General features: G+C 43.2%; 2 protein-coding genes across 4 annotated transcripts in view; one reads left to right on the top strand and one right to left on the bottom strand.

Annotated features, from left to right (window-relative positions):
• EXD3 (exonuclease 3'-5' domain containing 3) overlaps positions 1-18,361 on the top strand; it is a 160,120-nt gene that overhangs the window by 3,446 nt on the left and 138,313 nt on the right. The gene's annotated exons all lie outside the window — the stretch shown is intronic.
• The window catches only part of NOXA1 (NADPH oxidase activator 1), a 192,403-nt gene that overhangs the window by 39,472 nt on the left and 134,570 nt on the right, over positions 1-18,361 (bottom strand). The gene's annotated exons all lie outside the window — the stretch shown is intronic.

Raw genomic sequence — 18,361 nt, 5'->3', positions numbered from 1 at the left:
CATTGCGACCGAGCCATCAATCATCGCTCAATACCACAGTGATTTTCCTTTTAACTGAGGCGGGTGGGGGATCAGGTTCACCCACCCACTCTATGGAACTCTCTCCCTCGCACAATAAGACAGTCCTCTGGTCTACAAAATTTCAAGCGTTCTCTGAAAACCTACCTATTCAGACAAGCTTATAATATTCCTCAACCACCCTCTTAACCTCACTACCTTTAGCCTGTTACACAATTTCACACAAGACAACTACCCCCTGACCAACATTGTTGTGTGACAGGATCATTTAGCTTATGAGTCACCTTACCTTTGCAGTCTGGCTGGGCCAAGATGCAAAATGTATACTTAACCTCATGTGTCAATCTCCCATTGTCCCATAGATTGTAAGCTTGCGAGCAGGGCCTTCTCACCTCTTTGTCTGTTTTACCCAGTTTGTTTATTAGTTTATTATGTTTGTCCCCAATTGTAAAGCGCTACGGAATATGTTGGCGCTATATAAATAAATGATGATGATGAATGATGATGATATTATATATAGATTTGTACAGTAAGGTGGGGTACACACTACATTACACTACAGACAAATTCTCCCGATGCGATATTGTTAACAATTTTACCAATGACCGAAGTCCCGATCAGCTGATTCCTGTGTACACACTATACACGTTTTACAAGATTTACCGTCAGATCTTCATCTGTCAGAACCATCGGCTGAAAAGATCCTTACTCTGCACAATCCATAGAGATCTATGGACACTGCCGGTCCTGAGCGCAGACACACTGCAGGATTTTTAAGTTTTATTATACTTATCAGTAGTGAATATATATTTTATGCACAGTGTCAAACTGTAATCAAACTGCATTTTTGTCTGTGAAGTACAACCAATGCATGCTTCATAGACACAAAATAACATAAATAAAAGCTTGCCTAAAGATCAGCACCCAATTTCATCACCATCATCATCATCTATTTATATAGCGCCACTAATTCCGCAGCGCTGTACAGAGAACTCACTCACATTAGTCCCTGCCCCATTGGAGCTTACAGTCTAAATTCCCTAATATACACACAGACAGACTGAGAGAGACTAAGGGCAATTTAATAGCAGCCAATTAACCTACCAATTTGTTTTTGATCATGCATGTAGATGGCCGAAATATAATGCTTATTGTGCTCAAAAGATGGTCACACACAGACAGCGGTCATCTGCTTCCGACAGCTTTTACCATCACGTCCCAGAGTGATCTGATTGATTTTTGGTTGTGGTATCGGGCCTGATACCTGCTACCATATCACAGCCGCTATGACCAGCTTTTCAAACCGTCTCTCCAGATAAGAGTCATACAGCCCATGTACCATTCTAGTGTCCTTTCTCGCAATTGTTTCTTCTTATTTATTTATTTTTGCATTATAAATTTTATTGAAAGAACAAAAAAAAGGACAAACGGAAAAGCAGAAGGTTTCATAAAAAGACGAGACGTAATTTGCAATAGATAACGGTAAGCGTGTGGATCAACGTTATCATTTAACAGCAGCAGCCGTACATATTTTCCCAAAACGTTTGAGAAAAAAATATTGGGGCATATTCAATTAGGATTCGCAGCCGCGATTACACGCAGCCGCACGGGTCCCAGTACCGCAACATCGCGGTACCGTAATGGCACTTTAACAGCGCAGCCGCGAATCCTAATTGAATATGCCCTATAGCATTTAAATACCAGTTACATTAAATAAGGCCCCAAATGTTTTTTTTTCTCTTTTTATTGAATTTCAAGTATTTGACAGAATCAGTGACGACGTTTTGTGATAAAAATAAAAGACAAGGATTCAGTACTATCAAACTGGGTAGAACACATTCCCATTATTTCGGCATTGACAATAGAAAGCGTATGTAAATATGTTATTTTATGGAACTTATTCATGTTTTGCGTTGTGAACTGGATGGTCTCCAGGAGGTTTACATTGTTTGAATTCTACTGTATTAATGTGTATTTGGGGATAGGGCCACCAGAACTATATATTGTACTTGTGGTGAAGTCTTACCGTTAATCTTAGCATGTAATACCTGTTACTCCTGCACTCCTATCTGTTTTCCTATTGGTGTGGTCTGCAGGTCATTGTTCTGTTGTAATTGGACCGTTATTTTCGGACCATGCTTTTGTTGTATTTTCTTTATTAAAAGAGGACTCTAATGTAACACGGTGCATAACTTATTCTAATATTAAAAAAAATCCCACACTCTATAATGTTCGTAAAGATCCCCCCAAATTTTTTTACATTTTTATTTGCTTCGACTGCATTATATGAGAGCAAAGTTTACAGGAAGAAAGTTGAAGGCGAGATTAGAAGTGCACTTGAATGAGCCACTAACACAGCTATTGACATTCATAGATAAATATGTAAATGTTTGAGGAACTTCTCAGAACTGAATATATTTTATGTGCAGTAGTGATGGTAGTAGGTGAATGTTTTTTCCTACACACAGACTTCCTGACAGTAATCCCATTAAAGGACCCCACAGCCTGAGAATGTTGACACATTAGACTAACCTGAAGGGTTTTGCAGGGCAGGACACTTGTATAAGAATCAAGGTGATCTCTGAAGGCAACTTATGGTTTGGATTTAGTGACTTTCCACCATATTCTTGTCAGCTCTGCTGCCCAGGGTGGTATCATTACTTTTGTCACTAGATGGCAGTATGCGATTGAGAATTGTATGTAAGTAAATGTTTTAGCTGCGCTGTATAAATGCATATTGTCCAACATTACTCAGTTCATAGAGAGTCAGTCTTCTACTTCCACCTTCCCTATAACAACTGACACATTCTAGTTGCTTTAAATAATTGATATTAATGGTGCGGTGTAGTTTGTTATTTTTTATATATATATGGCTAAGTGGTTAGCACTTCTGCCTCACAGCGCTGGGGTCATGAGTTAAATTCCCAAGCGTGGCCTTATCTGTGTGGTGTTTGTATGTTCTCCCCGTGTTTGCGTGGGTTTCCTCTGGGTGCTCCGGTTTCCTCCCATACTCCAAAAACATACTAGTAGGTTAATTGGCTGCTATCAAAATTGACCCTAGTCTCTCTCTCTCCTTCTCTGTCTGTCTGTCTGTGTGTGTGTATGTTAGGGAATTTACACTGTAAGCTCCAATGGGGCAGGGACTGATGTGAATGAGTTCTCTGTACAGCGCTGCAGAATCAGTTGCGCTATATAAATAAATGGCCCATATATATATATATATATATATATATATATATATATATATATATATATATATATATATATATATGGGCCATTTAGGTGAACCCAGATTGTTGTCACTGAAAAATTGTGTTGGTTTGTGTATGTATTGGGCTATTTGCTCTGACCTAAGACCTCCAGAAAGGGGGAGAGTTTGCAGCCTGTGATTGAGTGGGGAGAGCTATGAGGAGCAGCTTCCCTGCAGGTTGGGTGGGAGGAATATCCTTAGTAGATGCACAGAGAGCTTCCTGTGCTCCTCTCTGTGCCAGGCCAACAGCTCCTCTATACTTTAGGAAATCACGGGTCGGCATAGAGTATCACAGCAAGGTATATAGCGGTACAGGGAAGTATAGGGTATCGCTGCACAGAAGATAGCGGTATAAGGTATTACAGGGTAGTTTAGGGTATCACAGCATAGTATGTAGTCGTATAGGGCAGCATAGGGTATAACTTCACAGTATTTAGTGATATAAGGTATCACAGGGTATAGGGTATAACTGCATAGTATATAGCGGTACAGGGCAGCAATGGATATCGCCGTTTATAGCGCTATAGGGTATCACAGGGTAGTATAGGGTATCACAGCATAGAATATAGTGAAGCATAAAGTAGCCGATCACGGCACAGCATGTAGTTATCACACGACACTATGTTGTGGTGTGAAATAGGACAGCATAGGGTGTCACAGTACAGCATATAATTGTAAAAGACATGCCAGGACAGCATTTAGTATCCCAGCACAGTGTATAGGGGTAAGAGGTAACATTGGGTATTACAGAAAAGTATTTATTGCGGGGCAGCATAATACCGTCACAAAACAGTATAGCGGTACAGTACAGGACACCATAGCAGGGGCAAACGCAGGATTTGTAGAGAGGGGTTTCCACACCACACCACCAGTGGGTGTGACCAGCATGCATGGGGGCGTAGCTATAATATTAGACAGTACTTGGCTGCTCTCCAACTCTTCCTATCCCCATAATATACATGGGCAATGCTGCGTGTACTACTGTTAGGTGCACGCAGCTCTCCCTTTTCAAGCAGAGCCGTGTGAAGCGGGGGCAGGGTCTAGCCACCTCAATTATACAGTGCCCCAGGCTTGGAGGGGGTTTCCCCCCCCCCCCCCCCCCTCGGTTTGCCTATGCATAGGGTATAGGGTATAACAGTATAATAAACAAGTAAATTGGGAACAAAAAGTCTTGCAAACAATGACCATGTAACACTATTCCATCTCTTAGGCACCAGAACTAACGGAGATTTACTGGGTGCTGCCATTAATGATCACATATTTACACTTATTTTCCGTTTTAGTACGGAGCTGTCTCTCACGTAACGATCAGTTGGAACTTATTCCAGTGTTATTTCTGAGGCTGGAATGTGACATGGCAGCCCTTCGGAGTTCAGCGTCTTTCATCTGCATGCAATGTTAATAAACGTGTGAATTTCACAAATCTCTGTCTTTTGGGAAGAGCTGACTATAAAGGAATTGTTTTTCTGGCCAGAGACTTGATGCGTGAGACGTGTTTTTCCTTTGTATTTCAATGTCTCCTGAGAGGAGGGGCTGTGAACTTTTAGAGGTTTAGAGATTGTGTTCTGTGATCTTCCAGAAGATAAATGAAACTAAATTATTTATGCCTATAGCGATCTCTTATTATGGTACCGAAGCTCAGAAATTCGGGGTCTGATGTCATGCTCTTGCGTGTTTAAGTACATTTCGCCTGCGCGTAGCGACGGCAGCCATTTTGTTCATGACAATGCAGCCTATCCATCCGCTAGGGATCAGTGACATCTCTGAGGTACTTTTGACTAATATTTATCAGTTCATTATGACCCAACGTCTTCACTGAGACACTATGACCTTCTGAGAGGTCACTGGTTCCTAGTGAATTAATAGATTCAGTGCTCATGAATATACAACCATTATATCGGCTCTCAAAATGTCTGGTCAAATATAAATATGTGTGCAGGAAGGAGTCCCCTGGTCGAGGCAAGGTGCCTATTCCATAATGACCAGAGCGTTGTCCTACTTGGCCACATAAGAGATCAGGTAATTTCGCAGTTAGGACCGCAAGGCCCATGGTGTGTGGTTGGCCATTGATCACATGGTGTGTGGTTGGCCATTGATCACATGGTGTGTGGTCGGCCATTGATCACATGGTGTGTGGTCGGCCATTGATCACAATCTGCATGTGAGCATCCAACCAGATTTCCCAGGTCAGTTGAGCTGGTTGGAGTGGACAGCACGTGCCTGGTAGAAATCCGCATTTGTGAGGGAGGTTTTAAAATGCAATGGTTGCCAGCTTGCAGTGGAGGCTGCCATTTTGGAGGGTGAACCAATATGCATGAGAGAGTAGCCTATCAGTTTAGTAGGAACCAGCGACATCACTGAGTAAGGCAGAGAGTAGCGGCAGCCATTTTGTGTAGTAAAACAATATTCAAAGCTAGCGTAATCAATTCACTAGGGACTTGAGTCATCACTGAGGTACTTTGTAAGTCACGCAGTGTAGGCAGCCATTTTGTGTTCTGAAATTAAAATTTTATACAGCCACGGAACCGGTGACATCCCTGACGCTGAATTGATAAGCGACCTTCTAAGCCATATTGGTTCACCCCACAAAATGGCTGCTTCCACTTTGGGCCTCACAGGTCACCTCAGCGATGTCACAGGCCCCATTCTCATACTTATTGGTGTAGCCCTCAAAGACGTCTGAGACCTATGCTTTGCTTGCATGTGCTTTTGCATTTAAGACTCAAGAACATTTTTTTTTTCTTTCAGTCAGCCACAAATCATTATTTTTGTTTGTTTTTATCATTAACGTCTCATGTCTCATCTTGATAGTTAATTAAAGCCTGACGTTTCCTTCCCAGATCATGAGCGAAGCGGGACCCTCAGAAGCGCCTGTCCTTGAAGACGGGCGATGGTGCGGGGGTTAATCTGAATTCCGTGCTGTGTGTGTGTGTGGTTTGTGCTCTTCTGCAAATGCTTTTTTTCTGCGCCAACCACAGATCTATTCGGCCTGATTTATGGGGTTGATCTAGACAAATCCCCCTGTGGGGAGTTGTGAGTTCACCAAAACAGCTCTCTGTCTTGCAGGAAAGATACAATCTGCATGTGGCTGTAATGTGGGGACTGGAGGGGGGGGGCACAAGTCATTCCCCTTTAGGAATTTGTTTTTCTATGTATTGGATGTGTCTGCGGAGGGGGTCATACACAGTAGGGTGGACTTGAGACAATCTTTCATACAAATGTATTCCTTCAGACTAATCTTTTGCATTCTTATTTTTTTAATTAGGCAGTTTGTGGCTGTTGGGGGGAACTACAAGTCTCAGCATACCATGAATTCTAGTCTCTTAACAGCGTGAGAACCAAAGGTTTCCTTGTTGTGCCGTCCGACACATATCCTGTTCACTTAGTGATGATTAGTTACTAAAGTGTGTAACTTTTCACGCCTTGTTGGTTCTGAGTTTATTTCGCTCTTGTTCAGTTGGGTACGAAAACCAAATAGAAAAGTGTAGTTTTAAATTGAATTTGTTTAGGCGCCTAAACTGTCCGCTTAACGGATCTGTGTTTGCCTCCATCCTGTCCAACGTTACGCGGTTTAATAAGCCACTCCGTTACTTGCCACCACCGTGGCTGATGTCTAAAAGCTCCATGTTTTTGTAATCTATGCATGGTGCCAACATATACTACTGCGCTGTACAAAAAGGAATCCATTGTATGTTGCATGAAAATGATAAATATGGCTTTGTTTGTTGCTGTTTATAGAGTGTTTTTTTCCCAATTGGTGGCAATTCACCTTTAAAGAAACTTCCAATGCGTAGGCTAGGATATAAAGCAATATTATTTCATGGGCAGCACGGTGGCTTAGTGGTTGGATAAAGAATCTTTGTGATGCATTGTGGCTCAGTGGTTAGCACCTCTGCCTCACAGCACTGGGGTCATGAATTTAATTCCCGACCATGGCCTTATCTGTGTGGAGTTTGTATGTTCTCCCCGTGTTTGCGTGGGTTTCCTCCCACACTTCAAAAAACATACTAGTAGGTTAATTGGCTGCTATCAAATTGACCTTAGTCTCTCTTGGTCTGTGTGTGTATATTAGGGAATTTAGACTGTAAGCCCCAATAGGGCAGGGACTGATGTGAGTGAGTTCTCTGTACAGCGCTGCGGAATTAGCGGCGCTATATAAATAGATGATGATAATGACGTTAAGATGAGCAGCCCATTTTACAAATGAATTAACTCTGAGCGATGTTAATGTCCTGTGTACTGGGTAGCCACGTTAAATAAATAATTAAAATGGGCACAACTCAATATTGGTTAAAATTTCTGTTGTGCTTAGGATCCTTGGATCCCGGACTTGAATTAATAAATCTCCTACCCACCTAATTACTTGTTTAACCAGGCGCGCTATCAGCTGGTTAACGCAGCAACGGAAGGGCCCTAATCCTGTCACTGAGATGCGGTCCCTCCGCTTGGCCTGCGTTGAAGCACGGGATCTAGTATCTCCCTGCCCCTCTGCCATCTGGGCACGGTGGGCACGGCATAGATGCCCGTCAGCTGCTGGCACACTGGGGCTGCATTGTGCGCATATGGCCGCGGAGTTGATTTCTTGGCACGGCTCGTGCGCACACACAGCTTCTGTGAAGTCTGACTGCGAGTTCCAGGGGGGGGTGTAGTCTGTTTAGTTATTTTCTGTTTTTAATATCTCCCACTGTTTAGTCTGCAGCGGGGACCCCTGGGGATCGCTTCTCCGAGCCATCTGTGATGTTTTAAGACTCTCCGCTCAACACAATGAGTTTATGTCTAGCACTGTGTCCCATCTCCCACATGGCCGGGGTTGGGGTATGACCGACGTTGGGTCAGGGGGGGGGGGGGAGATCCAGACATAATTTGGTGTTATTTGAAATATAGACAGAACATTCTTTATCCATTGGATTTTCTTGACTTTCCCTCTGTAGCTTGGGAAAAACACACTTTTATTATTTTCACCTGTAGTTTATTTTCCTATAAGTGTATTGTTTAAACGGGTATTTGGTAGCCGTTGCTCTCAGGCCCCTCTACTTGCCCATCTTTCTGTGACATCACTGCGTTTCGGACAGCGGCAATTCCTGTGGAATGTTTCGCTACATCCCGGTATTTATGGTCCTTGGGCACCATTAGGAAGTTTGTTTTTCTTTTTTAAGTATTCAAGGAGAAAGGGATAAGCCTGGGAAGACTGCCCTTACCAGGGTAGCGGTCTTTTCATTTCGGTTTGTTAGGCTTCTTTTTTTTTTTTTTTTGCTGCAAAGCGCTCTCCAAGAGCTGACCTGAATTGGCCTCAGTTTTTCAGGCTGTCTAACGTTCTTTTATGCTGCCCGTGTTCCTCCCAGAACTGTAACGAGCTGTCTTGACGCTCCTCCCATACTGTGTGAGCAAGTGCGATACTAGTGTCACATTTTTAAATACTTTTATTTTGGATTGTTTTTGTCCACCTTGGCTGTTCAATAACATGTGCAGGGCATACAACTAATTTAATTAAAATTGTTAAATAATCCATGGGGCCCATCTTTATTCTGTGTCTGACTGTATTTCGGGTAAGTGGTCTGGTTAAGCGTGACTCACAGTCGCTGTAGTGAAGTAGATTAGCTGTCTGATAGCAAACATACGGACAATTGAGCTACAGTGACGTCTGTAACTGGTATAATTGGGAGTAGTCACACAGGCCAGGGATTAGGATGTTTCCTAAGGGGCTGATTCACACTGACCATCTCTAGACGGGATCTGATAACTCTACAAATGGCTTTCACATGTCTGTTAGATTAGTCCCTGCAAGGGTTAAATAGACTCAAACAGGCCCAATCCTAATAATGCAGTGATATAGGCACCCTGATGCACTTCAGGGGCCACAGGAATAGACCCCTAACCTTCAAAAGGGACACGCCTTACTCTAATCTCATTAATAGCAGAGCTCCTGGAGAAAATAAAGGAATTATCGAGAAGAGAAGGCACTTAATGGCACCTCTCCTGAACGGTGACCTCTGAAAGCAGTCTAACTAGACATAGAAAGTAGACGAATGATTGAATTCGACAAGTCCAAAGGGAAAAAAACTAGCTTTAGAGTCCCTTTAGGTGTATTTTGTTTTATTCGTTGGGTATCCAAACGCCCTCGCGCTCAATTCTCGTTTTACTTCTTTAGTGTCATCTTGCGCGATTTCTGTGTGATTTCGTTTTATGGAGGTGCGCAGGGATTAGTGTGTCAAAATGGCAGCGACTGTGGGGACATTTAAATTTATCTGGCTCTGTGTCATTTGTCCAACAAAAACACTTTAGCGGCCATCTCCCCTGGTTTGGACATCCCTGTGGGGAAACTACTAACGGTGCAATGTAAAATATGGCACCTCTGTGTTAGGTTACACAGGGGCCCTGACAGCCCCAGCACCTCACACGTTGGTATGAAAGACGGCTGTTGTGTGAGATCTCCGGACTGGATTGTTGTCTAAATGTTGAAAGACTAAAGGGATCATCTTAAAATACGTGATTGTCTGTGGTGCAGGTGTAAAGGAGAGAGCTGAGTTGTCAGCCCCTGCTAATTACTCACAGTAGAGGCAGCCATGTTATGGGCAGAAGCAGTATTAGTGAGAGTGACCTGCTAAAGTGACTAGAACATAGGTTTATCCAACATTCTAAAAAGAAATAGTGGAGGTGTTGCCCATAGCAACCAATCAGATTCTAGCTATCAATCTAGTACATTCAAGATAAATGAGAGCTGGAATCTGATTGGTTGCTATGGCCAACACCTCTACTTTTCCTTTTTAGAATGTTATGATAAATCTCCCTTCAGGAGTCCACAAGCTCTGTTGTGTTTAAGCAGCTCCTCAAGTATATGGACGGCTGTCATATTACTAAGTAATAATAATGTTGCTAATAATTGGTTATCTAGCACCTTCCTCCCAATAGGTCTTAAAGCACTTTACATTTACAGCCATCTCAGTTGCTCCATTTGAGCTTTCAGTCTAAAGACACTCTCACACACACACACCCCTCAATGCACAGCACTATGTAATATGTCCGTATTTTATAAATAAAAAGATATCAGTAATAATAATGACCCAAGTACCATCATCATCATTTATTTATTTATATATATAGCGCCACTAATTCCACAGCACTGTACAGAGAACTCATTATCATTAGTCCCTGCCCCATTGGAGCTTACCGTCTAAATTCCCTAACACCCGCACAGACTAGGGTCAATTTTGATAGCAGCCAATTAACCTACCAGTATGTTTTTGGAGTGTAGGATGAAACCCACGCAAACACAGGGAGAACATACTTTCTCATACAGATAAGACCATGGTCGAGAATCAAACTCATGACCCCAGTGCTGTGAGGCAGAAGTGCTAACCACCGAGCCACCGTGCTGCAGCATTGCTAACCATCATACTCCTTATTCCTGCAATATGATTGGTTCCTGTCCTCTGCAGTGTCACCAGCTGATTGAACTGGTATCCGCTCCGTTGTGTGTACTTGTCAGGTAAACTTTAGCACACGTTAATTACATGTGGCGCTAAAAGGACACCGGCTGCTTGGGCCAGATGTGGACGTTAGACGTATTTCCCTCGCGTTCAATAAAAGGACATCCTGTACCTGGTGGAACTTTCATTTTTTTTTGTATTTTTTTTTTTAGCAGGGGTGAAGACCTTAGCAAAAATTCATCGGAAGTTCCCCAGCGCGTTCTGTGTGGATAACTGTGAAACTACTTTACAGTAAATATTTTCACTGGCGTCTTCGCTCCTGTGAAACACATTTAGCGAGTCTGCAGGATTCCCTTCCTGATGTAACTCTACACTTGCCTTACTTCTGAGAAGGGGGCTGAACGCCCTCCCCTGAGATGAATTTGCTTCGTACGTCTGTATTTCTACTGAAACCAGCGCGATTTACTGTCCTGTAATACTGTGACCTTCTTTTTTTGTATACGATCGATGCTTTGATACCACTTGCTTGTTTCACTGGGCCACAGCGTGCTAAATGAAATACCTTAGGTACTTCTCTGAGTAACGATGTGTTGTGGGTTGTCCGCCTTCTGATTACTTTGATTTTGTTTTTATCTTTTAAATGCACTCCTGCCATTTTTACTAAAAACATTGCTTGTACGCTGGTTTTTGGCCATGCTTCTTTAAATCTTGAGGCAAACTAGATTATTGTCGGTGTCCAAAGATACGTAGGTTGGTTCTCAGGATGTGGTGGAACTATTAGTCCCAGGATGGCCTGCAAGCTTCTGGACTTGTAGTTCCACAGCCGTTAGTTACCTCCTGATGTTGCGTTGTAAATAAGAATGTAAAGTTCTGATTCTATGAATTGGTTTAGGATTGATGCTCTATTCCACGCTGCTGCGATACTGATTAAACTCTCTTTGTGAGAATCACTAGACCCAGCAACAACCGCAGACTCTTAAAAAGTATTTCAAAACTCTGTTTATGTTTAATTTGATTTATTTTCTTATCTTTTATTTACATAACTCCAAAGCAGAGTACAGGGAGCTTAATTTGGGCCCCCAGAGGAGTTTTATAGATTATTTCCCTACCACAGGCACACGACCCACACCACGGGCAACTTAATCAGCAGACGAGTAACCCAGCAAGTATAACTTGGGGACAGTGGGAAGAAACCCGAGCGACCGTACAGATTCGGCGCAGGTAGCAGCCCGGTCAGAACCAAACACATTGTACCGGGAAGTCTTTTGGCCGTGCCTGCGGGACCCTTGCTTGTGGGCCTTGGGTAATGTCCTCTTTGATCTGCTATGGGCTTGTGGTTAGGACCAGCAGGAGGTGGGGGAGCACAAGGGGAGACGGTGACCCGATGACAAAGTGCTGGAAGCGTTTTTTTCGTGCACTAACTAATCGTTGTTTGTGGAAATCACAGAGCGTCCAGGAGCTCCTGGCCAAGTGCTCCATGCGAGAGTACGAGGACCAGCTGGCGTCCGGCAGAAGCTACTCTTGTTTACTCGCTGCGGCCGGGGCTGTTCCGCCGGTAATGATGTCTGCATGGCGGTCCTGACCCCAACCTTGTGTCTTACAGCCGCAGTCCTGCCGTTAACCCTTATGCCGACAAAGAGCCACAAACCGATATGAAAGGCTGTGTGTTACTGAGCAGAAGGGTACGATAGACATAGTATGTCCACCCTGCTCTCTCTCTCTCCTCTGCAGAAGGTTGCCATGTCTGTGAGTGTGTGTGACAGGCTGGCAAACTTCTGGTACGCAAACTGATTGGGTGATTGGTGTATGCATGCACAGGGGCGGGGCATAGTGATGTCAGTCGCATAACTTACTGGAATTTCAGCTTTTTGTTTGTAGAAAATCCCAGTAGGATACTGTCCTAATGATATTGCTTCAGCCATCCACAATAGCGAGTGCACGTAATGGATAAGTAATATTAAATGTTTTATCTTTATTAGAGCTGTACTTGAAGTGTATTTTACCTCTGCGCACATCGCTCCGAATTGAAACTTCTCCATCCCTGTGAGTTGGGTTAAAAGGACCCAGATCTCCATCCACTGTAAATACAGTACAATGATAGTCTTCTTTTTATTTATTATTATCATTTATTTATATAGCGCCACTAAATTCGCTCACTCACATCAGTCCCTGCCACATTGGGGCTTACAGTCTAAATTCCCTAACACACACACAGACAGACGCAGACCGATACACAGACTAAGGTCAATTTAATAGCAGCCAATTAACCTACTAGTATGTTTTTGGAGTGTGGGAGGAAACCGGAGCACCCGGTGGAAACCCACGCAAACACCACACAGATAGGGCCATTTCATACAGTTCGAAAAGTAATACCACTACAGTGCTGGTTCTAAGATCTACGTGTCCCTATTGTCTTCTGTTCCTCTGTCTGCGTTGTCTCTCCGTAGGTTGATAGACAGGAAGTCTGGTGCGTGTAGGAAAAATGCTTCCCCCTCAGGTTCAGGTACAAATCCATAAAACTCCTATATTTTTGATTGTTGCCAGTAGCTCTTATATAAAGCAGCATTAGATTTTGAGTAGTCCTTTTTAATCCTCTCAGTACAATGTAGGTAAGTAATACATTGGGTGAATGTGCCCTTGTTCCTAGTGAATTCACGAGATGAATAATGGGTCCGCCCAGAAAATGGCTGCCTCCGCTGTGTAGATTTTAATAATGTTCATCTTGACTATACGTTTCCGTTTGCCTTTCTGGTGATGTGTCGGCTCTCTGCACAGACTGTAATGCTTTGAAGGCTTTCTTGGCAGAACGTTCGTCTTTTTTTTACATGGCCCATAGCATAAAAATGTTTTGTGACCAATTCATTTTCAGCAAGGCTAATGGTTTTTAAGGTTTGGTAAGAAGGCGTTTTGCCTCTCCACTTCCTCCACTGAGCCCCCGTGAACTTGTGAAGGAGGTCGGCGGGATGTGTCCCTGAAGACCCCTGCAAAACGAATCTGAAAAAATGTTCTCAGCCTCCTGAGTTCAGGAGGTGACCTGCTGGTATTCCACTCTGCCTGACGTTACTTTATACCAGAGGTAGGCAGTCTGCGGCCGGCCAGCTGTTGTCAAAACGCTTCTCTGCCTTTTGGCTAAGATCAATTGTACTGTCCTAGGAGGGAGTGGTGACCCCCTCTCGTCACGGACAGGCTACCTTGGTCCTCTGGCCTGGGGCTGACGCAGCTCCGAAAGCTTGGGATCTGGGTGTAGCAAGCCAGGGGTGCCCGAAAATCACTGGGAGATTGTAAACCTCACTGATAGAGTAAGGCACGGAGCACATGTTACTCAACATTTCTTTGCTGCACATCGCTTTCTTAGCCCTGGCCTTTTGGCACCGGCCGGAGCCGTAATCACTCAACATTTATTTATTTATTCATTCACTTTTTTTGTTTGTCACCTTCATTTATGTTTTTTGTATTTTTTTCACCTATTGGCGGGTGTGGATGACCCTCTCACGATCTAGTGACGGTGGTGTGGGCCTGAGGTTCCCATCGCCTAAACTGTTTGAGGCAGAAGTACCGGTGCCCTGGGGAAAGCTTTGGCAGAACCCAGGGCAAAAAGGACCCTCCTAGCCTTGTCGTGAAGGGGAGTCCGAAGACTCTTACCCCCTAAGGGACCTTTTGATTTCAGGGATTGGGGACAAAGAATCCTAACTCTTTAGAGGAGGGTTTGAAGTTCTGCAGCCTGTGCACTTTTTTTTTTGCACTTGGTGACCGAAAGCATGATGACGGGCTTTCAAAACAACAAAAAAATGTTGTATATATTCTTGTATTGTTTTTTTTTTTTTTTTTTTTAGCCTGGCCTCTGTACGCAAGAGAACCCCTTCAGTACAGCTTGTCCAATGAACAGGTTGCTGTTAACAAGGCTTCTGTATGGCTGGGCCGGGCTTTGTACCTGAACAGCCATTTATATTCGCTGTGTGTATTGATATTTTTTGACCAGAGGGGAATGTGCCCATAGTACAGCTCTCTGGGTACTAATGTGCAGTGTTTCAGCATGGAGATTGACTAAGTAGAGGAGGGGGTTGGTGGATCAGAGAGAACTTTCCAACTCAAGTTCGAGCAATGTGCACAAGTGGGGGGGGGGAGGGGGGGCGTGGTAACGCACAATTGCCGGATGGTGGTGGTCAGGTGATCGGTGTCTATTCCCACTGAAGGCCCTTGACATGCTCGTCTAAGCATGGATAGGGCCCATCCAATAATAATGACAAAACTCGTGCCGCCTTTTCCAAGGAACCAATCAGATGTTACCTTCCTTCTGCACTGATTGCCCTTCTCTTTTACATATCTCCATTGTTGAGTTTCAAACTTGGAAGAGCCAATTAGGAGACAAAGTTGGGTAGGGCATTATACAATTTGCATGATATTTTATCTATCTTTCTACCCCTTCACCCTCCCCTCCTACCCCGATGCCTCAGCTTCTCCTCTTGGCTGCTAAGCCTTGATCAATGAACCCCCTCCGACTAATCTACTCGCACACTCCAGATTGTCATCTAACCTTCCACAGCCTGTGATGTAATCATTATATTTTAAGCACATTGTACCCACCCTTATTGCTGCTGTATATTCATACTTCCAGTTAGTCCTGATTTTAGTGGGGTAGTAATAATTTTTGTGGCCAAAAAGGGGTGTAGCATTGTGGTTTAGGAATGGGGTCCATGTCTTGGGTAAGCTTGAATGTTGAGAGAGATTACAGGCTATTTCCTAACAAAGGCCTCGCTAAGTATTGATGGTTTTTTTTTTGGGAGGAGATGTGGCTGTTTGGCCCTTTGGCCCGAGCTATCAGATCACTTCTGGCCCTATTGGCGCCTGCGGTGGGGTCTGTAGATGCCCACGCACACACAGGTGATAGCGATCGTCTTTTCAATGCATTTTTGTGAGATTATTATCTAGCCTCATGGTTGTTTTTTTTGGGCAACCGACACCGTAATATCTGGCTGATTTTGTACTTTTGTAAACCACATATCTAAAAGCAAATATCCGATGGCTTCAATTGGTCACTGTGTCTTCAGATCTTATGCATGACTAACCACTTCATCCTGTGACTTACATATATGTAATCGTGACGGACTTTACATCGTGCCAACAAAGGCTTCTTGGCCTGACTATCGCTTCCGTGTAGTCTGCCGCCTGGCATAGATTATTCTGTGCGATCCTGCGGGCGCCCACCGTTACCCAGCTTTCAGAAATAAGAAACAACCCTGGCATTTATCCCTCCTCCAGTTCTACATGTTTGTTTCCAAATTCCGGTCATGGCGATCGAGAGCCAGATCTTTTGGCCTCTAGTGAGAAGAGGCTGGGAATTTGGCAGGGTTTACAGCCTGCAAGAGGGGTACGAGGTAAAGACAGGGAGGGGAGCTAGAACCCCAATGCATTCTCTCACTCCTTTTTTATTTTTTTATTTTATTTATTTGTTGTTTAAATAATTGAACAACTTGCCAATTTTAATTTTGGCTGACTTTATCGAAGACCTTCTTTTTGTTTCTCCCCTCTGGGCCGGGAGTGAGATTCTTTACTCGGTTTTACAAGAATATTTTCATCTCTGGGCATCAAAAGCGAGCGTGAAAAAAATAAAAATAATTATGTCCCCCCACCCCCCTAAACAATATGCAAATCACCTTTGTTTCAAGTAATGAAGATGTCAATTATGCTAATTAACCTAGTACAGTACTATACAGTTTATCATGACAGAGGGAACTTTGTTTTTACCTAACTTTACATTTGTAAACTTTACAACACTGGTTTAAATTTGCATTTTTTTTTTTCAGATGTGCAAAGTTGCTCAGTCTTCGGTGGTGTATTATTATTATTATGAATGTCCGGGAGACTCCTGAATTCCGGGTAGGTCTCCTGCACTCCCGGGAGAGCTGGCAATTTTCCCGCATCTGCTCACTTCCTAGTGAAGTGGGCAGATTTGGAGCCTCTAATTCTCCGGGAATCGCATCATTTTGGGCCGCCTCCGTGGTAAAATGGCGCGTTGGGGGATTTGGCTTGAGGGGGCGGGGCTTACCCCGCCCCCTCACGCCAAATCCCCCCCCCGACCGAGACTCACGGAGGCCAACCTGGAAAGGTTGCCAACTGTGTATTAAATGTATTATACATATTTTTATGTACAGTACGGTTGAAGGCCTTTAAAATCTCAAGGGGGGGGATTTACTAAAAAGTTTAGAAGGTTTGATAAATCTACCCCAAAGAGTTACTTGGTTTAAATTTACAGACTTGAAGGGGTACCACATCAGTTTGGGATTTTTTTGTATTTGCTATGGATGTATAAGACGCTTACATTAACTGCTTGTTTTACAGTTATTACGTAACAAATTAATGTCAGAGACACATGGAATATTACATTTACACAGAAAAATGCCTCTTGATGCAACTGTGCAGCGAATTTAATGGTAGCAGGTGGGACTACACAGAAAAATGACTGTATATGTCCATATATTTCTTCTAGTAAAGGTCTGAGAGGTACATAATTTGGAGGTTGATACCATGCAAGCCATTTATAGAGTCTAATGGGCATTTCCCTTGAAGCCTGTTCATAAGGTTCTATGTGCAGATGACTTATATACATTATGTATCTTTTGTAATGTACAGGGAAAAAAATGAAACTAAACTAAATGTTCTGTAATATGGTTATAATTCTGTTTGCACATGTAAATGAGAGTGTGTTCCAGAGGGAATAGGAGGCTTTGAATGCTGGCAGATAAAGGGTAAATTACACAGATTATCATCCTCCTGTTTATCGTTTATCTGCGGAAGTGCAGCCATCACAATAAACACACACAGGCCGCATGTTTACCTCCAGCACACGGACATGTAAACATCGTTAATGGAAACGGTAATTGTGACATTTTCCTTCCCCCTAACCCCACACCCGTCCTCGGAGGTTTTGTGCAGTTGACTTTTGTCCATTAGCGGAGAACAGGCTGCAGGTCTGACATCCCCAAATTATATGATTTTTGCAAAGATTTTTATGCAAATTACTTGTCTTTTTTTGGATGAAAAATAAATTATAAATAAGAAGTCATCCTTTGCAGGCCTCACTAGAAGTCTTTGCCAATTTTTTTTTTTTGCTGGTTAGATAAACTCTGCAAAAGGGCGTATCTAACACATGACTGGACAGATGATGTCCTGCTCTTTGGCAGGTTCAGTAATGTGCCAGGAGATTTACTATACTGAGTATACAGGTGTTGAATGAGAGGATTAAACGCAGATTGTAAATATCTCCTGATAGGGTCTTCTAGTAAAGAATCTGTTGGCTTCAGGGTTGTTTAATTCAGCCACAGATGGTCACAGATGTGGGGTAAACAGAAACTCAGATTCACAATTCTATAAATAAAATAGATGTTGTGGTTTTCTGTTCCTGTAGAAAAAGGTAATTAACCAATTGATCTAATTTCCTGTATGAGGCAATTACACGCACCATACACACAGACCAAACACACAATCCTTGTAATATAAGTTGTCGCATATGAATTGGTACAGCTGAATTCGTTAAAATTTTGCATTCAGAATCAATATTCAACCAGTCAGTTCGCTAGGAACTTGTGACGTCACTGAGGTATGAGGCACAAAGTGACTCAAGTCTTAGTGATGTCACTAGTTCCTAGTAAATAGACTGCATAACCAT

Source organism: Mixophyes fleayi, chromosome 9 (genome assembly GCF_038048845.1).
Source record: "Mixophyes fleayi isolate aMixFle1 chromosome 9, aMixFle1.hap1, whole genome shotgun sequence".
Taxonomy (NCBI): Eukaryota; Metazoa; Chordata; class Amphibia; order Anura; family Limnodynastidae; genus Mixophyes; species Mixophyes fleayi.
Note: the sequence above shows the minus strand (reverse complement) of the source record. Positions and strands in the feature narration are given on the sequence as shown.